The sequence below is a fragment of the Lactuca sativa genome, chromosome 1 (genome assembly GCF_002870075.4).
Source record: "Lactuca sativa cultivar Salinas chromosome 1, Lsat_Salinas_v11, whole genome shotgun sequence".
Taxonomy (NCBI): domain Eukaryota; kingdom Viridiplantae; phylum Streptophyta; class Magnoliopsida; order Asterales; family Asteraceae; genus Lactuca; species Lactuca sativa.
In genome coordinates, this window is record NC_056623.2 from 189,167,225 (window position 1) to 189,171,990 (window position 4,766).

A 4,766-nucleotide genomic window follows, 5' to 3' on the forward strand; every position below is an offset into this window, starting at 1 on the left:
TGGATCGTTCCTTCGTTCCTCTTGAGTCCCAACTTGACTCACCATGCGACTATTTTTCCCTTCCTCCGATTGCTCGGGAATCAATTCCGGTTCCTCAATAGGTATGATAGGTTCATCCCTATTATTATGCAACATTTGTCGCATCTCCTCCCTTTGTTCGGCTAGCATAGCCCGAATCATGGCTTGCACCGCAGCCATTGTTATTGGTTCTGGTGCTGCTGCTACAACAGGTATTTGCTCAATCACTGGCGGTTGATTCCTGTTTTCATCTGCGTTTCCAACGCCACTCCTTGTTCTCACCATTTTTTTTTGATCTACACCGAATAATTTCACCTTATTACTCCAAACGATTACATGCTAGTTCTAATATCGTATACATACGCTTAGAATCCTAAACACATAAACCTTCAGATCCGGTTGGCAACAAACCGTAGATCCGAACAAATAATATCATATATGGCAACATATATCATTTAGCACATAAAAGCATTTTAGGCAACTTTCCTAAAATAAACTAGTGCTCGTGTCTAAAATCCAACAGACACACATCTCACAATCTCCACTTAGCATACTAAGTTTAAGTCTAGAAATCCTACAAATTCCTAGTTCGCTTAAACTAATGCTCTGATACCAACTGTGACATCCCCAAAATCTCGGCCAGAAAAGACCGATTTTCATTTATGCTTTTAAATATTTTCAGAGTAAATCCTTTTGATTTGAAAGAGTTGCGGAATTTGTTCCCAAAACAAAACATGATAAAATAATATTTATCAAAGCATTTCATCAAGAGATGCATTTCATTATATAATCAAAACTCGGGATGTCATGTTCCGATACAGACCATAAAGCATAAACGATAAACATTACAAGTCATTCAACAAATATATACATATTCAGACTTGTAAACAAAACAACAAGATGATCCATCCATCTTACGCCCTTGTGCCACTTCCTGTAATACAAATAAAACTGAGTGGGTCAGGCTTGGGAGCCTGGTGAGCATATAGGGTTTTCAACCCACAATAAATAAGTTATATTTAATTTCACCAACCAATCACTATCCCGATTACCCATTCCCGTTATCCTCACTTTACATCCCTAAAACAACTATCTCAAGGGACCTAATCTAGGATTTTCATCGGGACGGACATCACTGCGAAGGGGTTTCCTCAACAATAGATATCCTAAAGGCAACCATGAGGGGGATAGAGTACACCGGTGAACACATCGTTCACAACACCTACAGGTTATGAACCTGCTAGCGTTCCACTGGACTGTCTAGAAAGAGTCCGTGGTCGTTATCCATACTCCGCTGAATAACTAGATCAACAACAACAACAACATCGAGGCCTCTCATCTGTTTATTACACACCAACTATCTACCCATGTTCTACCCAACATATTAGTAGATAAAAATATACATTTGTATACATAGTTTAAAGAAAACCTGTATAGCATGCTTGAATCAACACATATATCACATAACAGATGAGGCACACACACACATAACACATATCTCATAAAGAAATAAGCAGATCTATAAGATAGAAGAGAGTGAATACTCATTCACACCTAACACAACCAAATATATATACATAGCACGTATTTTTATATAAAATACTTCGTATTATTGTATTAGAAGAAATAACTACACACTCACTTGATCAGAAGACGATCCGACAGCACTACGGCTTATAGAAGTAGTATTCCTCAGCAGATCTGGAAGATCTCCTCGAAAATCGAACTTCTCGCGAGCAGAGCTTCGACTCGGGAACCGCGCTTCTCGGGATCTTCGGGATCTCGGGACTTGCCTCGGGGCTAGAGTATGATACCGGGGCTTCGGGGTAGCTTCGGCATGAAAAACGATGCAAAAGACTAGAGAGAAGAGAAGAAAATGAACAAGAAATATGGCTGTCTTCGGATCCTTTATATAGAGGCTGGAACCTCGGAGTACGCGGGGCGTACAGGCGTACGCAGCGCGTACGCGTCCGAAATCGTCATTGCATGCGTCATCCGAAGTGTCGACACTATCGGAGTTACGCGATAGCGTAACCTCGTACGCGGGGCGTACTCCGGATTACACCGGTGACACGGCTTCGGATAATGCCTCCGATTTTGAATTAAATAAAAATACAAAATGATTAATAAACTTCGGAAATTCATAACTTCTTCATACGAACTCCGTTTTCGACGTTCTTTATATCCACAGAAAGGTGAGACCACGCTCTACGACTTTCGTTTAGATTCCGTCGGCTAATTTTGACTTTATTTTTTATTAATTATTTTTAATAGGCCGCGACAGAAACTTTCGTTATAAATTCATAACTTCTTCGTTTGACGTCCGTTCTCGCCTAACTTTTTATCGCTTCGATACCAACAATGAGATCTTCGATTCTCATTTAGATTGCTTCGGCTAACAACCGCTCGATCTTAATTCGAGTATTTCAGGCTGTATACCGCTAAGCCGGAACTTCGATAAATCATAACTTCCTCATACGAAGTCAGATTTGGGCGTTCTATATATATTCGGAAACCTCGTTTCGACTACTACAACATTAACCAAAGATATTAATTTTATTTTACACTTAATTTTTGACGCTTATTTTTTATTCTTAATTAATCAGACCACATAATTAAGCAATTAAGCACAAAACACTTAATACTCAAATAATACATTCTTATTATTTCAAAACGGGTTACAAAGGTTAACCTAGACTATTATATTGCTAAAAACGGCAAGCCTGGAAACACAGGCGTTACACCTATACCACCACCCATTTTCACAGATACAACTACAACAACTGCAAAGGTTACAACCAACGTATCTGATACGGGGGTTCATACCGATGCAACCGAACCACCACCAGTAACCGAACCCATACACACAAACACCAACCGAGCCTTCCCCTTCTCAAACTCAACTTGAACCCACTCACACCACTACACCACCAGCTTCACCATTACCCCCATCTCCTGGTCATGCCTCTAACGGAGATAACCCTTTCCTTGGAGGGGAAAATATGACCTTCGATTCGGTCTACTACAGTCCGTTTCAGGTCCAAAGCGACGACGATGAGGAAGCTCCAGTAACGAAGAAACATCTTAAGGAGCTGCATGAGAAGGTTGACCTGCTTATTGCTTCATCCTCCAATTCTCAATCCTCTCTCTCCGAAGCTGCTCTTCAGAAGATCGTTGATGCCTTTTCCCAGGCTCAGCAAGCTTCAGTCGCTTCAGCCACTGCCGCCATTGACGCCTCAACGAAAGCATGTGAGGCTGCGACCGAAAAAGTCGATAAACTATTCTCTGACGCCTCTTCCCTGTTAATGTCCTTACAGGAGAGCGCCGATGCCATAAAGACAACGTTGGAACCAATTGTTCAACAATTGGCCACGTTCGTCTCCACGGAGTTGAAGTCATTCGCTACCCTTCGCCAATCACTTAGTGACGACAACTCAGCCCTTCGTGCCTCCATTGACGAGCGCCTCTCTAAACTCCAAGAGGATCTCGCTGCAGAAAACTCGTTGATGGACGCCCTTGCAAGCAAAACCACCGCCCTCAAGGTCAAGAGCGCTCAGCTTTCCAACTCTCAGCAACAACTTGACGCTCTTCGATCCGAACGGGAGGTCATCAAGACATGTGTTTCGGATGTACACTCTGCCATATCCAACATCCTGGAAGCACACGATCCGATTCTCAACCACTCTGTGAGGCGAACCCTTGCAGAAAAGCTTGCTCCTGCCCTGGACCTGCTCAGTAAACTAGAAGGGCTACCTAGTTTCGTGTCCACTCCGAAACAAGGGGGAGAAGTGAAGTCCGGATCGAAACCACCTCCTTCCCCAAAAGCTGCTCACACAACCGAACCTCCTCCTACTGGTCAAACTTCGGGTTCGGGTGTGAAGGATAAAGGAAAGAATATAGCTGAGGAAGAAGATGAAGATGATAAAGAAACCATTGCTGACTTGCTGAAACGCAAAAATAGTCGCAATGTTGATAATGACAACATTCGTGTGGCGCGAGAAGCTGAAGAAGCCGAACGCAAGAAGAAAGAAGCCCACGATCTCCTCGAGAGCAGGAAGACTCTTTTCCCTGCTTGGACTCGAGAGAGAATGATTAAGGAGGCTATTGATACTCCGAGCATCCTTTGGCTCGAACCGGTGATCTCCTTCGACTGCTACAACTCTGTCGACTCGCAGTTCGACATGCCCTTAACCCGAAAGGTGTTTATCTTCCACGCCTTCTCCAACATTTTTGAAGTCCCTCATCCCAATCCTGAGGTTGATCGGGAGTTAATCGATTTCTATCTGAAGGCTGCTCAACCACAGTACCAAACATGGAGCACTCAGAAGATCGTTAATGTTTGGGTTTTGAAGCCTTATTCTGAGGGGAGATTCATCAACGTTCGGTTCAGGGTGATTCGAGGGTCTGCAAGAACCGAACATCTTATATCCTTAGCAGATCTACCGAACCTCAACCCCCATGACTGGATTGTTCTGCATAACATCCTCTTGACGAATGAAGTTGAATATGGTCCGATTATAGACCATCTTAAAAGGATGTTAGTATGCTATATCATGGAGGTCGCCTTGATGGATTAGGAGGTAGCCACTGTCTTCAAGAAGAAACTGAAGATATCTCCTATTGGCTCAGCCAGTGATCTGAACCAGATGAAGATGGGCAAGATTGACCCGAGGCGTAATTCGGTCATGTTCACTAGAGCAGAAGGACAGAAATGTCTCTTTGCCTTAGCGGATAAACAACTTTATACC